At 36.3% G+C, this 18,669-nt stretch overlaps 1 protein-coding gene across 1 annotated transcript in view; it reads right to left on the bottom strand.

Moving 5' to 3' along the window:
- TMEM196 (transmembrane protein 196) overlaps window positions 1–18,388 on the bottom strand; it is a 109,121-nt gene extending 90,733 nt beyond the window's left edge. The window contains exons 1-2 of the mRNA XM_047695989.1: window positions 18,364–18,388; window positions 2,644–2,730 (exon numbers count right to left, since the gene is read on the bottom strand). The gene's annotated coding sequence lies outside the window, so the exon portion shown is untranslated. The remainder of the gene's footprint in view (window positions 1–2,643; window positions 2,731–18,363) is intronic.
- Window positions 18,389–18,669: the final 281 nt, after the last annotated feature.

Here is an 18,669-nt window from a genome sequence, read left to right on the forward strand (position 1 = left end):
AGCCTTTACTGAAGTTATCAGAAAGATAACAGCTAACCACTTGATTTTGGATGTCCGGAGTTCTGTCCTGTCATATGGAAAAGACTCAAAGAGAAATTAGCTGGTCACATGTAATAACATACTATACTGCAGATAAGGGAAAAATCCATCTGCTAAATCCAAAACCTTTACACAAAAGATAGTTCCAGGAAGGCCTCATTTGCTAAATGAGAAAGCAACCCAAGAACAACTGACAGCTGAGCATAGCCCTTGGATTTCACTGCAACAATTTTTTATACTGTCTGTGCTGCTATAACTGGAAGTGAGAACTATCAGGGTTTAGAATTCTCCCCCTGACAGATGCCTTTCTGACATCCATGTTCATATCATCTGATCTACACACTTCTGCTTCTGTTGCTGCAATCCTAACAAACAGCTTTCAAACAATCTATCTTTTACCCGGCCTCAAATATGATGTCTTAAAATATTTTGCACAAAAAAAGGCGACATGTTTTACTTTTATTTTCATTTGAAAATAAAGTATCATTTTGGAGTCATTTGGGATAAATGGTTCCAGGGTGTTTTTGTTTCTTTAGTTATATATATGTATATATATGTACGCACATACATATATATATACATATATTATATGTATATATATTTTTCAGAGTCTTCCAGTTCTTTTCAATCAATTACTCCTCGAATTTGAGCTTCCTCATTACAAGATCATCACAAGGGAAAACAAGGGAAACAATCCCGTTAGGGTCCACGAATTCAAGATAGGGAACACCATATCAAGTAAATAAAAGATGATGTGTCAGGCTATTTTTCATGCATAGGGAGTACACATTTTAAGATTTTTCCGAATGAAAACATAGACATGAGAAGATGAAATCAGTTTCCTTTCCGAGCCGAGTCAGTAATCATGTAATCAAGCAGTTTTCATATTGTTAATTCATGCCTGAAAGAAAACAATGCCTTGGCAGAACACTGTGCGTTGGGTATACAGTGAGACTGTGCAGACATTTTCTGACAGCTAATCAAAAGAGCAAATCTAAGGCTTTATAGGTATTAAAACATTTCCAACTTTTCTCCCAGGGCATAGAAAGAAAAAAGTAGATCATTAAACAACAAATATTTGAACTTAGAGTTGATGAAAATGTCAAGGATTTTAAGTGGCCTCTGATATGTTTTTCAAGTTGGGATTTTAATTTTAATTAACACTGAACTTTTCCCCTTCCTAAATCTTCAATGACTGACTAAATAAATTTGAAATAAAAGAAAAACTATCATATTTGAAAATGTAAAAGACTATTAATTAAAACTCTGAAGGTCTGCAATAAGGCAAGATATTAATTATAAGCATGCTTAATATTTAAATATAATTGCAATAAACTAGCAAATTGTGAATGTAAATACAAAATACAAATCTCTTTTCTTGCAAAGGATTAATCTAATCTGTCATGTTTTTGAGATGGATATTTGTTGTGAATGGCCCTACAGTTGTATGATGACTTTACTTACTAATAAACATTTAGAATGTTTCTGTTATCTCAGAAAGTAACAAGAGTGGAGTTACAGATTTTATTTTTTCAAACATGGTTTTTAAAATTTAATTTTTAAATTTTTTATATGGTTCTCTGTGGGACTCAGGCTCTGAGATCTGTAGAATTGATATAATCCTGGGTCATCTCAAATATAATGCTGTACTTACAGGCTAAGGATGGAGACAAGACAACAGAAGAGATTTATATACCTTTGACCCCCGTTATTTAATGGAATTGATTGGACTGCAGTGCGATGGGAAGAGGCAATAGTGAAATGACACTAGAGAATATTTTGTAATACTAAGGCTTTAAAAATCTTTTCCTGCCTTTCCTTCATGGAACAGAAATTACCATGTAGTCAAGGAAAACTCTTAAGAGTCTTCAAATCTTCTTGACCTTTTCTGATCTATAATATCTTGCAACTCCAAGAAGCCATAGCTACATGGGAGATGACCCCATACAGAGAAGAGAAAACAGCAAGACACAGAAATTGTGAGCAATTATTGCAAGATGTCCCAGAGACAATCTTTTTTTTTTTTTTTTAAGATTTTATTTGTTTATTTGACAGAGAGATCACAAGTAGACAGAGAGGCAGGCAGAGAGAGAGGGAGAGAGAGAAGCAGGCTCCCTGCTGAGCAGAGAGCCCGATGCGGGACTCGATCCTAGGACCCTGAGATCATGACCTGAGCTGAAGGCAGCGGCTTAACCCACTGAGCCACCCAGGCGCCCGTCCAGAGACAATCTTGACCCCACCTATTATCGTGAGGGTTGTCTAAGAGGAATGCCCATCTACCTCAGGGGCATTACCTGAATAGTCAGGCACGCTAGTCAGAGAAAATGAGAGTTTTCAGGATACCATAACAAATATCTTCCTACTTCTTAGTTGCCCCCAACTAGGTACTCCCTCTCTACACCCCACTAGCAAAACAGGCCACCAAATAAAACTAGAGAAAGGATACACTTCCTTTTCCTCTTTTGAAAAGAATGATACCTTCACGGGAACCCTCATAATATTTAACAGGTACTTACGTGACAGTAACAGAACTGCAGAATTTTCTTTGTGAAGATTAAAAAAGGAGTAGGGAAAGAAAGACTGAACCTATCACCTTAAACTGACCTGATCCATCCGGCTGCTCAACAGTTGGTAGCCCCTCGAGACTGGAGTTGAGAGTACACACTGTCTAGCATCTGGTTTTCAGGTGGTCTATTCAAATGAAGAGTAAGTTCACACAAAATTTGCCAAATAAACCACATCTCCCAACAGAAAGATACAAAAACAGTCAAACAACACGTTCTGGCACACTTCGGAGATGAATGTATTCTCTGTCCTCTGGCCCCCTGATGAGGCCCTTGCCTGAGAAATTCATTCAAAGGTGAGAGCAAATCCATCTGACAGAAAAATCAGTCTGGTTTGTAGCTGAATTTGACCACACAGTCCTGTTTGTAACAGAGACCCTGGACTACGTAGAGCTCTAGACATTGCGTGTTATTCTAAAGGTGTTCAGCACCTGGGCATACGGGATATTTACATATTGTTCATGCCAGGGTTGTGCTGCCATTCTGGCAAACCCCCTATTTTGAGTGTCACTAAAATTCACCAACTGATTTCCAACTGTCTTTATGTTGATGTTCCCTCTGGTGTATATTTGGTTATTTGAAACCCCTTGATGGGGAAGCTATGTACTTCATTGCTTCAAACACTACCTCAGATGTGAATTAGAGTCAATTTAACCCACACATTATTCTACTTTTTAGCCACAGTACTTTTAAAACAAGTTACCAGTATAATATTTAGGCAAAGTTTCCATAGTATACAGAAGAAGGGAAACTTATTCTGAGGAATCAAATGAAAAAAAATCAAAAGAAGGAAGAAAATAATATGCAACATATAATATCAGGGATATTCAAGGGTAAATTAAATCTATCAAAGAGAATAATCTGAGATCAAGAAAGAGTGCCTCATTAAAAAATAAAATTATTGAATTTAAATGCACAATGGAGACCATGAAAAACGGGTAATATGGAAAATTAAGCCCATGAATTAGAAGGACAATTGAAAGAATACTCCCAGAACACAGCAGAAAAGGGGAAGAGAGAAATAAAAGGGAAAAAAAAGAAATAAAAGACCTGATTCAAAATACCTGTAATATAAAATTCAGAACACGAGAACAGAGTAGTTTTTACTATTTAGGAAATCCAAAATTACCAACTGAATATTTGTTCAACAACTATTCATGCTTATAATTAAACTCAAGAAGTCTAATTTTAATGCAAAATTTTGGGCACTTGGATGGCTCGGTCAGTTGAATGTCCAACTTTTGATTTGGTTCAGGTCATGGTTGTGAGACTGAGACCCTCGAGGGGCTCCGCGAAGTGGGGAGTTTCTTGGGTACTCTCTCTCCCTCTCCCGCTGCCCCTCCCCTGCTCTCTCTCTCTCTCTCTCAAATAAATAAATAAATCTTAAAGGAAAATAATTTTAATGTAGAATTTGAATAATGGTTGTCATTCTAGATCTATACTGTCCAACATGGTAACTACATGCCACAGTTGGCTGTTGAGCACATCTAACTCAAACTGAGATGTAGTGTAAACATGAAATTCATGCTGATTTTAGGACTGAGTATGAAAACAATATGAAATACTAGTTAAAATATTTAACATTGTTTACATGATGAAATGATTATATGATTGATATGTTGAGTTAAAATACCTTACTAAAATTTATTCATCTGTTTCTTTTCACTTTTTCAATGTATCTGTTAGGAAATATTTTCATTGGACAGTGCTGCTCTAGACAATACTATCTTGCCTTGGAAACATTTTGTTGCTCTTATTTAGAATTACTTTCAAAGCCTTGGGGCACATTCCTGGGAAAACTCTGGAAGCAAATTTCACTTGAATGTGGACTGGATCTTGGAAAATAGTCAAAAGTCATTTTGAACTAAGCCTGTTAAATGAGGTGGTGATAAAATTGGATAACGTGAGGAGTCAAAATCAAAGTTCAGCAACTAAATTGAATCTTCTAATTATGAGTGACTCATAAGTTGGATTGTAGTACATCTCTTCAGACTTCAATTTTCCTTTTCTATAAAATTAGAAGTTTCTACTACCCTGTTTTGAAGGTTTCTTAAGCTCTCTTACAATTTTGTAAATAATTTCATTTTAGCCTTAATGTTACAAGGTTGCGGAACTGGTTTTGGAATCTGTTGAAATACCTAAAGAATTATATTTTAGCCATTTTCAAATCCATTGATGGCACTATTCTCCACTGAGAAAAGAGACTTTAACCATCATAAAACAGGCCCACTAAGGCAAGCATTTCCTATTCTTTCTTTCCCTTTTGTGTGTTATTTCACTGGGCCCTCTCTTTGTAAATGAAATAAAGAATTACATACCCACACACCATACTTATTCATCCCTATAAAGACCCTTTAGATTTCAGAAAACGGTTCCTTCACTTTTCCTTTTTTCAAACTATTTTGATTAATAAAAGATATCTTACTTTGCATTTGATTTATTGAGCCTATGTAGTTATACTATTTGTCTTTCATTTTGATAATTGTTCCTTTGATGATGTTAACTATAAACACTTCAATAAGAACTGAAAAGAATAAAATTATTTTAAATGGTATTTAGAGAAAAGTCTTTCAAAACTAGGTGAATAGATTTATAAAGGTAATAAATCTTTTGGTCTTTTTCCATGTGGTTCTGGCAGAATTTGCAGTAGAAAAATAAATAAAATTCTTCCACTGCAAATATATCTGTTATGTCTCTGAGCAGGAATGTGCTTTTTAATAAAACACTGAATGTGCATATGCTGTTTTGTCAAATAACCTAAGGTTAAAAATACATATTCAGTCATAACCTCAAATGCTCTGAAGTTTTCCCCTCCATTTTGAATAAAGTCTACTACAATCACATTTTTTTTCAAGGACTCTAGGGAAAATGCTGTATTCTTCACACACTCTGTGTGGTTTATGTGTTTTTGGCTGGTACAAAGGTTTTTCACATGGCCTCTAATAGATAACATGAAGCCATTTCACACTGAATAAAAACGATCAAAGGCATTTGTTAATGAATTATTTAATTTATTAAACATTAAATAAATATTAATTCTGGACATAGCAATAGGCATTTTATCTGTGACCTGAGATTATCTAATCTTCAAGATAAATTTCAGTTCTATCTCAATGTGATAATTAAGCAAGTTGGAAAAACAATTCTGAAACACAGTAGGGGCTCACAATATACTTGTTGAATAAATGAACCATTGAACTCTGTTGTAATAATACAAATAACTAATGTTTATTAAGTGCCTGTTCTGTACCAGACACCATGTAAGAATGTGATGTAATTTAACAGATATAACAAGTTTTCACAAGTTACATATTTTTTTAAGTTTTTATTACAATTCTGGTGAGTTAATATACAGTGTTGTAATAGTTTCAGGTGAACAATTTAGTGGTTCTACATGTTCGTACAAAACCCGGTGCTCACCAAAAGTGTACTCCTCAATCCCCATCACCTACTTCACCCACCACTGAGTCACCTCCCATCTGGTAACCACCAGTTTGTTCTCTATAACTAAGAGTCTGTTCCTTCCTTTGTCTCTCTTTGTTTTTTTCCCTTTATTTGTTTTCTTAAATTCCATATATGAGTGAAATTATATGGTATTTTTCTTTCTCTGACTGACTTATTTCACTTAGCGTTTTACTCTCTAGCTTGATCCATGTCATTATAAATGGAAAGATTTCATTCTTTTTTTATGGCTGAATAGTATTTGTGTGTGTGTGTGTGTGACTTCTTTGCCCATTCATCAGTTGATGGACACCTGGGCTGCTTCTGTATCTTGGCTTTTGTGAATAATGTTGCTATAAACATAGGATGCACGTATCCCTTTGAATTAGTGTTCTTGTATTCTTAGGGTAAATACCTAGTAGTCCAATTGCTAGAGTATAGAGCAGTTCTATTTTTAACTTTTTGAGGAAACTCCATACTGTTTTCCACAGTGGCTGCACCAGTTTGCATTCTTGAAAGGATTTTCTTTTCTTTTTTTTTTTTTAAAGATTTTATTTATTTGTCAGAGAGAGAGAGAAAGAGAGAGAGAGATCACAAGTAGGCCGAGAGGCAGGCAGAGGCAGAGGGAGAAGCAGGTTCCCTGCCGAGCAAGGAGCCTGATGTGGGACTCGATCCCCGGACGCTGGGATCATGACCTGAGCCGAAGGCAGCCACTTAACCAACTGAGCCACCCAGGCGTCCCACCAGTTTGCATTCTTACCAACAGTACAAGAGAATTCCTCTTTCTCCACATCTTCACCAATACCTGCTGTTTCTTGTCTTGTTGATTCCAGCCCTTCTGACAGGTGTTATCTCATGAGGTGATATTTCATTGTAGTTTGGATTTGCATTTCTCTGATGATGAGTGATGATGAGCCTCTTTTCAGGTGTCTGCTGGCCATCTGGATGTCTTCTTAGAAGAAATGTGTGTTCATCTTTCTGCCCATTTTTTTCTTTTTTAAAAAGATTTCATTCATTCATTCATTCATAGATCCTGTGCATGAGTGGGGGGAAGAACAAAGAGGAGGGGGGTCTCGATCTCACAACCCTGATTCATGACCTGAGCTGAAATCAAGAGTAGGTCGCTTAACTGACTGAGCCATCTGGGCACCCCTTTTCTGCCCATTTTTTTTTAAATAAAGATTTTTATTTATTTATTTGACACAGAGAGAGCACAAGTAGTCAGAGAGGCAGGCAAAGAGAGAGGAAGGGAAGCAGGCTCCCCGCTGAGCAGAGAGCCCGATGCGGGGCTCGATCCCAGGACCCCGGGATCATGAGCTGAGCCAAAGGCAGAGGCTTAACCCACTGAGCCACCCAGGCGCCCTCCTCTGCCCATTTTTAATTGGATTATTTGTATTCTGGGTGTTGAATTTTATAAGTTCCTTATATATTTTGGATATCAATAGTAAATGACATCAGATATCTCATTTGCAAATACTTTCTCCCATTCTGTAGGCTGCCTTTTAATTTTGTTGATTGTTTCCTTCACTGTGCAGAAAGTTTTTCTTTTGATATAGTTCCAACATTTGCATTGCCTTAGGAGATATATCTTGAAAGAAGCTGCTATGGCTGATGTTAAAGAAGTTACTACCTGTGATCTAGGATTTTTATGGTTTCAGCTCTCACACTCAGGTCTTTAATCCATTGTGAATTTATTTTTGTGTGTGGTGTAAGAAAGTGGTCCAGTCTCCCCAACACAGTTTGTTGAAGACTCTCTTTTTCCCATTGCATATTCTTTCCTGTTTTAGTGAAGAATAAGTGACAATTAATTGTGGGCTCCTTTCTGGATTTTCTACTCTGTTTTATTGATCTATATATCTATTTCTATGTCAGTACCTTACTGTTTTGATTACTACAGCTGTGAAATATAACTTGAAGTGGAATTGTGATGCCTCCAGCTTTGTTACTCTTTTTCAAGGTTGCTTTGGCTCACTGGGGTCTTTTGTGGTTCCATACAAATTTTTAGGATTGTTTGTTATAGGTCTGTGAAAAATGTTGGTGGCATTTTGATAGGGATTGCATTAAATGTGTAGATTGTTTTGGGTAGAATAGACATTTTAACAATATTTGGTTTTCCAATCCATGAGCATGGAATGTCTTTCCATTTCTTTGTGTTGTCTTAAATTTCTTTCATCAGTGTTTTATACTTTTCAGAGTACAGGTACTTCACGTCTTTGGTTAGGTTTATTTGTAGGTATCTTATTGTTTTTGTAGCAATAGTAAATCGGATTTTGCTCTCTCTCAGAGGTTTTGGATCACTGTATTTTGCTTCCATGTAATTTTTAATTTCTTCTTTGATTTCCTGGTTGACCCATTCATTATTTGGTGTCACATTATTTAACCTCCCAGTATTTGTGGTCTTTCCATATGTGTGTGTGTGTGTGTGTGTGTGTGTGTGTGTGTGTGTGTAACTTCTAGTTTCATAGCGCTGTGGTCAGAAAATATGCATGGAATTACTTCAATCTTCCTGAGTTTATTGAGGTATTTTTTTTTTGTTGCACAAGTTATATATTACCCTAATTTGACATATGAGGAAAGGAGTTGCAGACAAGTTAGGTATCTGACTTAGGGTCACATAGGTCATAAATGATGGATTTGGAATTTAGATCTAAAAAACTATAAAGATGATCACTGAAGCCTCCTGACATTGTCATCCTAACACCATGATGTTCTGACATCATGTCATCATGTCATCATGTCAAGACACATCCAGGTATGGTCAGCTAATTGAAGATTATGATCAAGCATGGGTGGTTGAGAATGAAATTTGATCACCAAAATGGTAGAGGCAGTGAAGAATTGACTCAGAGTAAATTCAGTACTCCAGGCAGACCACATTATCCAATGTTAATGATCATAATATGCTGACACTGATTTTACTATATAGCTCACATATTTGAACGTGCACAAGAAATGTATTGTATTGATTTTCTATCATTGCTGTAAAAAATGCCACAAATTTCATGGCTTAAAATAACACAAATTTATTATCTTACTGTTCTTCAGGTTAGAAGTCTTAAAATCAAAGTGTTGGCAGGGCTGTGTGTCTTTCTGGAGGCTCTAGAGGAGAAATTCTAACTCTGCAATTTGTTGAGGAATGGATGATGTACTTTAGCAACTGTTTAATCATGAATGGATGTTGTACTTTATCAATTTTTTTTCCTGCTGCATCTATTGAAAGGATCATATGGTTCTAGAGGCTACTGGCATCCCTTGGCTGTAGCCTCCTTTTACCATGTTCAAAGCCAGTAGCAGTGGGTTGAGACCTTCTCATATCATATCATTTTGACTCTGTTTCCACTGTCACACACCTTTCTCTGATTTCTTCTGCCTTCTTTTTCTACACTCAAAGCCCCTTGTGATTGAGCCAATTTGGATAATCCAGTATAATTTCTGCATCTTGAGATCCTAATGATAGTCACATACCCAATGTCTCTTTTGGCACAGGTTTCAAATATTAGAGCATGGATATCTTTGAGAAATTGTAATTTTATCTAACATATACTAGATAAGGTATCAGTGTCCTTCACTGTTAGTATTCAGTATCACCATCAATATTCACTATCAGTACCACTATTCACTATCATTATTCATTATCCTTTGCTTTTGTCTTTTGTTTCTCGAATTTATAAACTGTTAAGACTGGGTTACCTGAAAAACAGATTGAGATTCTGAGATTTTGAAGGGAGACTTTCTAGGATCAACACTAGTCAGTGAGTGAAGAACACAGGATAGAAGGTGAACTGTAATGCAATCACACAAAGGTCATGGACAGTCCCATGCAAAGCTGTGGAGTTGGTGTCCTTCAAAGTTCTATCACCTTGAGGCGGATACCCGGATTTTGATATCCCTGCATCAACCAGTCATTGGAAACAGGCTGCTTCTCCAGGCCTCCAGCTGGTGTGGTATAGGGACTAAGCTAAGATCCTCAGCAACCAACATTCCCATTACCTGGGAGAATGGGTGTCACCATCCTGAATGGATTCTGCAAAGCATCCACAAAACAAACTAATCCAATTCAAGAGCAATATTTTATGCCATGCTTTATGTCACTGTTCTTCATTGTAGGAAATCCTGGAAAAGCTACTCTAAGTTAAATATATTCATCAAGGAGCAGTAGAACCCAGTATTCATACGTTTAGTTGAACTTAGTTTCTTGTTTTCCTCTGGCATATCCTTTTGGCGTAATCTACCCCTCAAGCACACCATTTATGATTTTTCCTGTTTTTTTTTTCCTAGCTGCAAAGTGGCACTTTAAATAAAATGATGTCTTTTACCAGTGCTAATACATTTAATTAGATAAAGTATTTGATGGACACTTTCCTAAAACAAGACAAATGCCACTTTTTTTTTTAAAGATTTTATTTATTTATTTGAGAGAGAGACAGTGAGAGAGAGCATGAGCGAGGAGAAGGTCAGAGAGAGAAGCGGACTCCCCGCGGAGCCGGGAGCCCGATGCGGGACTCGATCCCAGGACTCCAGGATCATGACCTGAGCCGAAGGCAGTCGTCCAACCAACTGAGCCACCCAGGCGTCCCAAATGCCACTTTCAATGCTGCAATTACTCATCTGTATTTAAGTTGTGAAAATGTGTTATCGTCTTCCTTCCAGGATGATTTTTTGGATAATAAAGGGAAAATCTTCTTAATGTTATATTACCTCAGATCCCTTATTTAATTCAGGTATTGCATGGAGCACTGGGTCCTATATATAAACAATGAATCATGGAGCACTATATCAAAAACTCATGATGTATGGTGAATAATGAATAACATAATAAAATAAAATTTTAAAAAACTGGGAAAAAAGACATGAACAGTAAGAAAAGGGGGGGCAGTAATTTTCTGTCAAACAATCGACAAAAGGAAAATAATCTCACCCTTCTTTCCGTAGCTGTACCTGTGTGAAGAGCTCCAGGAAAGAGCAGGAATAGAATAGGAATAAAGAGTGTCAAGGAATTAACACCCACTGTGACTCATACTTAATATTTTCATCTTTTGGGAACCTGAGAAAAATTAGTTTGAGGGCCCAGTTTCTTGGAAGTGTAGCTGTCCGCAGTTCTCAAGCCCCTGGGGCAGTTTTAGGTCATTTGTTATCTTCCATGTAAAGGAGGTAATCAGGTAGAAAGTGTACTTAAGTAAACTGTATGTCAGAGAAGAAAATAAAACAAAGATTTCTCATTCTAACTTTCAGAAAGAAGTTAAACATTCTTGACATCCTAGGCAATCAATGATGCATCGTTAAAAAAATCGTTTGGGTGTGGATGCTGATAAAATACAGATCATTTTTAAATTTTTACTGTTCGCAAAGAAAAGGGAAAAAAGATATTCATTGATTTGCTTTTATTCTCTCATTGATAATATTATGCTAAAAACCCATAACAACTTGACATTATGGCATACAAGGGTGTATTAGTTTCCTAAGGCTGTCATAACAAAGTACTTCGCAATTAGATGGCTTAAAATCACATAATTTATTGTCTCATAGTTCTGAAAGCTAGAAGTCCAAAATCAATGTGTCAGCAGAGTTGGTTCCATCTAAGTGCTCTGGGAGAGAATCTATCCCATGCCTTTCTCTCAGCTCCTGGGAATTCCTTGGTTTGTAGATGCATCACTCCAATCTCTGCTTCTGTCTTCGCATGCTGTTCTCTCTGTGAGTTTCCATGTCCAAATCCCCTCTTCTCATAAGGACAGTAATGGCAAGGATTAGGGTGTACCTTAATGACTGCATCTTAACCATTTCATTGATTAGAATTCTGTCTCGTGGCTCTCTCTTCCTGGGATTGAGACCAGGAAGTGTAGTCTAGCTGTGTGCTAAAGAAGAAGAGGAAATATGTTTGTTGTCCCACAAACCAATTCTACCTCAGGTGTTAATGTATGAGGCAGTTGATTATCTCGGACACCAATCTGTGAGATCCTGTGCCCAGATTCTTCATCCTTAGCATTTTAGTATATGTGTTGCCGAAGCGAGTACCATCCTTAGCATTTTAATGGTTTATTCTCTCAAAGAAATGTAGGGAATTTTATGTCTACCTCTATAGTCAATCTACTACAGACTCTGACCTTCTACATGGAAATATTGTGAGAAATCGTTAAAAGGAGGAAATTAGAGAAGAAAAGCAGCTGCCGAATCCTGGCTTTTCATGGATTTACTCTTCAGTTCTGCTAACATTTTTTTGATCACCTACCTTGTGCAAGCACTGAGAATAAAAATATTAATAGGACATAGACCCTGCATAGTCTAAAAAAGGTACTCAACCATGTTCTTACATTGGGATCCTACAGGCAGCTTTAAATTTTTTTGATGATCTGACTCCACCCTAAGACAATTAAATCAGAATCACTGGGGAAGAGAGCAGGCATTGGTACTGTTTAAAAGCTTCTCAAGGAAGTTTAATGTCCAGACAAGGCTCAGAACAAACTCCTCACTGTTTAGACCTTCCAGACAATTTTCTTACAAATTTTACCTATGGGCTATAAATGTGGCTGAGGAAAGCCACAAACCCCCATTTACCAGATTTAAATCCAGAACCATAAAGGAGCACCCTTTTGTGGCCCAGCCGTTAGAATCCATGCTTTAATCACACTCTTTTTATTTTTTTAAGATTTTTTTTTTAAATTTATTTGACAGATCACGAGTAGGCAGAGAGGCAGGCAGAGAGAGAGAGGAGGAGGAGGCAGGCTCCCTGCTGAGCAGAGAGCCTGATGTGGGACTCGATCCCAGGACCCTGAGATCATGACCTGAGCTGAAGGCAGAGGCTTTAACCACTGAGCCACCCAGGCGCCCCCTTTAATCACACTCTTAAAGAACTTTTTCAGATCCTTTCCTCTTTGACTTCCTTCCTCCCCCTTACTCTCAGCTGGTGAACTAACTTTCTCCTTCACTGAGAAAATATAAACAATTGGGAGGGAACCTCTACAGACTCACAAATTCAACAATTAAAATTGATAAATTCAACCATTTATCAGTCTCTGTACCCACACATAATGATATACCATATCAAATTTGGTCACAAAAACAGAAATTGCTTTAGGTATTTCAGGATGAAAAGAATTCAATACAAGGATTTGAAAAGATGGGCAGAGTGAAGGTTAAGAAAACTTCTGTTAGTATTCAAGAAATTGGAATAAGTACAGGAATTACAGGAAAACACCACATAAGACCTCTACTTTCTATAACACTACAGTGAGTAATTTAAAAGAAGGTGACTGGAAGCTCCTGGAAAACCATATGGCAGTCCAACTTACTCAACTCAAGAAAAAGTCTTTAGCAATTCTCCCTCATCTCCTAGTTCATAATTTTTTTCGTTATAATGAATTTTCCTATGAGAATATCAAAATGTTGGCTATCCATATTGTTCAATATCCCATATTTTCCATTATTTCTTTGTCTGCTCTCCTATCAACTGTAATTATGAATTTGTCCTTTTCTTCCCTTGCATCTTGTATTTTGAAGCTTTACTCATTAATGTATACATAATTTGAATTTGTTATATCTTAATAAATTGATAGTTTTATCATTATGAAATATCTATTTTCATTCATTAGTAATACTCTTTATCTTGCATTCTATTTTGGCGGAAATTAATAGAGCTGTATTAGCCGTATGTTTAGTGCTTCCATGATATACCATATTTCAACTCTCACTTTCAACCTGTTTGTGTATTTCCTGTTAAAGTATGATTCATGTAAACCATATATAGACAAATCTTTCTCCTTTATCCAGTCACGTGATGTGTTGCATTTAATATAATGTTGCTATTATAAGGTCTAAATCTTCCATTTACAAGTTTTTTATTTATTTCATTTATCTTTGCTTCAACCCTTTCCCCTTTTGAATGAATACTGTATACTTTAACATACCATTCTTTATTGTGTTGTTTTTTAAATCTATAACCTTATTGGTATTTTTGGTGACTTCTCACTCTCAAGAATATGAATATAATATGAATCTTTATATTATTTCAGTCAAACTTCATATATTAATTCAGAAACATCTTTAAAACGTTGCAATAAACTCCATTCATCTCCTGCTGTCTTTTTAATTCTAATATTTTTCTTCAATATATGCCATAAACTCCATACTACTGTTTTTCTTTTAGCAGTCCATAATTTTGTAAAGAAATTTAACCCCCCACATGCATACACACACAATTATACTAGAAAGATATATATATATATTTTTTAAAGATTTTATTTATTTGACAGAGAGATCACAAGTAGATGGAGAGGCAGGCAGACAGAGAGAGAGGGAAGCAGGCTCCCTGCTGAGCAGAGAGCCCGATGCGGGACTCGATCCCAGGACCCTGAGATCACGACCTGAGCCGAAGGCAGTGGCTTAACCCACTGAGCCACCCAGGCGCCCTACTAGAAAGATATTTTGTGTTTTTGTAAATATTTGTCTTTTCTGAGAACCTTCATTTTCTGTCCATTCAGGATTTTATTTGGTATCATTTCCCTTGCTTTAAAACCATTGTGCTCTTTTTGTACAGTTCTGCTGGAGATAAGTTCTCTTAGCTGCTTTTCTGAAAATGTTGGTATTTTACCTTCATTGGCAAGGGATATTTTCACTGGATAGACAAATCTATGTTAACTTTTCTCTTTCATCACATTAAAGATTAAGGAAGTCTCACTGCCTTCTTGCTTGCGCTGTATCTTATCAGAAGTCAGCAATCAGTCATACTGTTCTTTCTTATGCAATGTGACCACTCAGTGGCCTGGAGTGCTTTGCTTTTTGTCAGCATTTAGAGACTTGGATTTCTTCTAAACTGTTGGTCTGCTATACCTTAGGGCATATGTCTGTAAACCTTTTGTAAAGCGCCAGGTAATAAATATTTAGGCTTTAGAAGCCACATACATCTTTGTTGTATATTTTTCTCCCTTTCTCTTTTGTTATAAACCCTTTAAAAATATAAAATAATTCTTAGCTGGAAATCACACAAAAGATGACCACAGGCTAGATTTTGCCTGAGGGGTTTAGCTCCCCAACCCCTGCAGCATAGGCACCATGGTCTTCACTGGTACAGTGGAGGCTGGACTGCTGCCGGGTCCAGTGTCCAGCAGGGAGTAAGGACGGAGAGGGTGTGGAGGAGGTGCATACAAATGTTTTAAATCCCTGAGGTCCAACACCTCTAGTCATAGTCCATCTCTAAGGTTTTCATCACTTGACCACCCATTAACTTCAACAGAGGCAGGGAAACGCAGTTTGTCAACTGTGTGACCATAGTTCTGTTGTACCAGAAAAGGAAGAATGGAATTTGGTGAATGATAAGCAGTTTCCCTCATGACAGTTCTGAAATGGTGCCAAATTATTACCCTGCCCGTGACAACTGCACTTTAGTGATATGACTGGATGGATGAGCTCATACTATGTTGTAAATATCTTTGCAAAATATTTCATGATCTATTTTCCCATTCAGGAATGCTAAACCAAGGGAATTAATTTATTTTTCCATCTATCCTTTTCTTGCCATCATGTTAAAATGTAATCGCTTGAAAAGGTTAGTGAAATTATCTAACGTGGATTTCTAATTAAGAAAAAAATATTTCATTAAAACATATTCTTTAGTACAGATATGCTGAACAATAAATTTATTACTGATATGCCTGTAAATTTGAGCAAACAAGAATATAAAAACAGTATCTGCTTTGGGTGGCTGGAGGAAAATTTTTCTGAATCTCTCCATTGTGAAATATGATACTTATGCTACAGACCAATCTGTTTTATTCAAAGTACTTTCCATCTACACTAGAGGCATGGCCCGAGGGAACTCCACACTCAGGGTTCTGCCCACCTTTGTGTACTTGCAGGTAAGAGCCCAAACTAGATTCTGTGAAGCTGGTTTAAATTCTCTGCCTCATCTTTGAATACGGTGCTCCTCTTGGATTAGAACAGAATAAACCGGAGGAAGCCTAGCATCTAAATTAAGATAGGAAAAATAAAGCTGCAATTCACTCCAAACTTCAAAATGAAACCAGACTTCAAAATTAAACCAGTCAGAATAACTGAATGTTTCTACTTATTGGCAGAGGCTTCACGAGTGAGGGAAGGGGCAGAGGGAAAGACAGAGAAAGAGAAAGGATCAAGGAGACTCCCTGTTGAGTGCAGAGCCAGAGCTCTGAGATCACGGCCTGAGCTGAAACCGGAGCCCACCACTCAACACGCTGAGCCACCTAGCTGCCCCTTAAGTGGCATTTTAAATAGCATCAAAAAGATTCTACACTGTAGAATGTAGAAAAGATTCTATATTTGTCACTGAAACAGAAAGTTATTGAATAGTCACTAAGTCATCAAGATGAACAATAGGGTACCAATTTGTATCAATGAGGCAAATATGAACTATAAAAATAATTAAAATTCCACAATTATTTTTGCAAATACCAATAGGGCCTAATATAGCAAGATACCCAAAACTTACTGGAAAACAATTTGTTGACATTTCTTGTCAAGAAACAGGAAGTGCTCTTACTCAAATTGGTAGAAGGTATAATGCTCGGCTTAGAACAAGTCTCATTATTTTAAGAAATGCTGCATCACAGGGTGCCTGGGTGGCTCAGTCACTAAGCATCTGTCTTTGGTTCAGGTCATGATCCCAGGGCCCCAGGATGAACCCCTCATCAGGCTCCCTGGTCAGTGGGGAGTCTGCTCCTCCCTCCCCAACTCCCTCTGCTTGTGTTCTCTCACTCCTGCTCTCTCTATGTTAAATACATAAACAGAATCTTAAAAAAGAAAGAAAGAAAGAAAGAAAGAAAGAAAGAAAGAAAGAAAGGAAGGAAGAAAGAAAGAAATGCTGCATCACTAGTGCTCCTCATTGCAGAGAATATGACATTTGGACAAAAAACTGGACATTTAAAGATTCTGAGTTAAAAAGTGATTCAGAAGAATCAAATATTTATTGAGAAGAAATATTTTGAAGAAATACTTCAAATACTTTTGAAGAAATACTTCAAACATTATTTTGCTTATATTTATCTCTTCATATAGGCATAACAGTGATAAATTATTTAAAATTCATGTCTAAATACTCCAACATTGTCCTTTTTTTTAGGATAATACAAAATGCTAAAAGATAAAAAACTAAATTGTATGTGAAGTAGCAGTGTTTTTTCTTCTTTAGAGGTATATAAATTAGTTTGCCTTACAGTCAGTATTATCTTAGATTGGATGAAACAGAGTATTACAAATGTTATAATTGAGGTCTTGATTTAAACAATATGTCAAAGGTAAAAAAAAAGTATTGTTCCACATGAATAAAAATATAAAATTATAAAATAAAAATTAGACCAATTATCATAGTAAAGAAGTTAAGGTTATATAAATTAGTACCCCTTAAAAAGTTATTGAGAAAATTTAGGGACTAAATTAGTGGCATCTTAATCTTAACATTAGGTTAAACTGTTCTCAGATTAAGGTTTCAAAAAAGAAACCCAGAAAATCTTTTCATTAGTCCTTAAAATAAATATATTTTTTCTTTCTAGCTGCCTGTTTTGAGTCTTTGCCTTTATCAGCATAGGAGCTATTTTAGGGGCCTGAGGTGTAGGTTTAACTAATTCACCCATAATTATTTCCTGTTAAAATTATTGAACACCAAGAACTGATGCCAAAAGGAAATAAAAGTGTGTGTTTGAAGAGCCATAATTAAACTACAGCTTTCAAATGTGTACAACATTGCCAGAGGGTTTAATGCACTAGTCTAGCAAAGCTTCTGCATTAATATTTAATTTCCAAAAGTTAAAATCAAGGGGCTTGGTTCATTACAGATTTACATATTTATATACTTTGGCATATTCAGGGGACATTAAATTATTAATCAGACCTTTCTTTTTAAGGCATAATTTGCTGGTAAAAATAAAAGTTAGGTAAAATGTTACATGTTTCTCACATTAGTATTATCTTTTTATTTTTTTTAAATCTTTTTAAAAAGATTTTATTCATCTATTTGACAGAGAGACAGCGAAAGAGGGAATACAAGCAGGGGGAGTGGGAGAAGGAGAAGCAGGCTTCCCGCTGAGCAAAGAGCCCAATGTGGGGCTTGATCCCAGGACCCTCAGATCATGACATGAACCAAAGGCAGATACTTAAGGACTGAGCCACCCAGGAATCCCTGTATCATCTTTTAAATGTTCAGATCCAGATGTAACACCATAACCAACATGTCTTCCCCTTCTGTTCCCCAGTGTGTTAATTAAAAAGAGAATGTTCCTCTTGTAAAGAATTTATTAGGGATTCTTAAAGACCAAAAATTCCTTACTCCACGCAGGGCCTTTAGAACTGGACCTACCTGAATTCCTCTCCTACATGTAGCATTTAATTGGTTGAATGGTCTTGAATACATTAAATAACTCTCTAAGTAGCTCAGTGTATTTGCCTGTAAAATGGAAATAATAATAACTAACAGAATGATAATATATATATAATGTATATATGTATTATATAATATATATATACACATACACATGTATAAAGACAGAGATATATATATCTATATATTTAAATGGGTATTTACATAAATCAATCTATCATCTTACCACACAGTCCCTAGTTTCAATAAACAGTAGCTGTTTTTTAATTATTGTTGAAATTACAA

Source organism: Lutra lutra, chromosome 11, assembly GCF_902655055.1.
Source record: "Lutra lutra chromosome 11, mLutLut1.2, whole genome shotgun sequence".
Lineage (NCBI taxonomy): Eukaryota > Metazoa > Chordata > Mammalia > Carnivora > Mustelidae > Lutra > Lutra lutra.